This window comes from Empidonax traillii, unplaced genomic scaffold, assembly GCF_003031625.1.
Source record: "Empidonax traillii isolate 1590-97213 ecotype Southwest subspecies unplaced genomic scaffold, ASM303162v1 scaffold513:size879593, whole genome shotgun sequence".
In the NCBI taxonomy this organism is placed as follows: domain Eukaryota; kingdom Metazoa; phylum Chordata; class Aves; order Passeriformes; family Tyrannidae; genus Empidonax; species Empidonax traillii.
In genome coordinates, this window is record NW_020955706.1 from 539,658 (window position 1) to 541,389 (window position 1,732).

General features: G+C 36.0%; 1 protein-coding gene across 2 annotated transcripts in view; it reads right to left on the bottom strand.

Annotated features, from left to right (window-relative positions):
* Positions 1-1,732, bottom strand: part of PDE11A (phosphodiesterase 11A) — a 123,914-nt gene that overhangs the window by 59,666 nt on the left and 62,516 nt on the right. The gene's annotated exons all lie outside the window — the stretch shown is intronic.

Here is a 1,732-nt window from a genome sequence, read left to right on the forward strand (position 1 = left end):
TAGCTAATTGCAGCTTATCAGACAGACATTTAGCATTTATGTTGCAGGGAATTTTACAGAGAATCATGGACAATACGTAATTTATTATTATAAGGATTCCTACACTGTTATCCTGGAGTTCTACAATCAAAAGAAAAAGAATTTAACATAAAAATAACAGTAGACTTACGGACCTTAAATAATGTCTTTAATGCCTGTGCTAGTGGCACATCATTGCACCTCTATACTATGCCTGACATTCTTTTCAATACCCTTCTGGAGATGACAGCATCAAATAAAATGCACAAAGTACCACAAACCTCCTCTTATTACCTATTAGTATTCATCCATTTATATGGAATACATTCTATCTTATGTGACAACACTAACATTGAACAAGCACTCCAGCAGTTGCAAGAGCCATCCTGTGTTCTGGACTCACGAGTACTGACTGTGCATGGGACAAGGTGCTGGTCCATGGGGGACCTCACAGGGCCAGAGCACTCCTGGCCAGGACAGGTCCTTCTCACCCCACAGCAACACCCAAACTGCTTGTGTGCCAAAACTTTGATATACGCTTCTCATTTTGAAATAATTTTCATCTATGGATGTCTCTGCTACTCATACAAATACCTAAACTGTATCTCAAAGGCCTTTGACTTACAATACCTCGTGGCAATAAGTCTCAAGATGTAGTTACTCTTATCAATTTTAGAGATGCCACCTTTTACAGTAACAGGAATTCATTCCTGCACTATAAAAGAATAAATAACAAACACCAATTCATTTTTTTCTGTCCCACATTTTACTTTCTATAACTACACATCATGTCCTTTCTCAAGTAGTATCTATTTTTCTCTTCAACTGTATTGTAACTACTCTCAGAAATCGGTAAGATTAGTAAAATTACGTCTTCTGCTATGACAGATTACACTTAATACCAAAGTTCTGCCAAGTTTCTCCTTTATCTGCACTCATTATACCCTCTAGATTTTTACAGTCTTCCTTAATATTTATTATTCTAATCTTCTAATAATTTGCAAATTTTGTATCCTGAATATAAAAAAAAAATATTAGTCAGTCTTATGAACATACTATATAAAAACCTGTATCGGTATATCTGGAAAAGAATTTTATTATGGTATGTATCAAACTGATTTATTTTACATCTGATATCAATATCACTTTTAAGTGCCATTCATTACCATTCTAGCTAAATACATAAATACTAATTTAGTATTCTATTACAGAAAAATGGATTTACAGTCCTTCAGCTTTTAACATTCTACTGTTAAGTACTTTTCTGCTATATTCCATCACTTTATACAAATATTATCAAGCCTTGTTCCTCATTTATAGAAAGAATTACTCTTTATTAAGGAATAGTGGCCATTTATCAAACCTCTACTCTACATGTAAGCTATATGGTTACTAGTCTTTTTTAGATCTAAGAAAGAAGCTCTATTTTAAACCAAGAAATTCTAATTTTCTTTTCTTTCTTTTCTATTTCAGTAGCAAATAACAAATGTCTGTGTTAACTTTCATCCCTGTGTATCAGCCAGGCAGAAAGGGACCTGGGGGTGCTGATTGACAGGAGGCTGAACATGAGCCAGCAGTGTGCCCAGGTGGCCAAGAAGGCCAATGGCATCCTGGCCTGCATCAAGAACAGTGTGGCCAGCAGGAGCAGGGAAGTGATCCTTCCCCTGTACTCTGCGTTGGTGAGGCCACACCTTGAGTATTGTGTTCAGCTCTG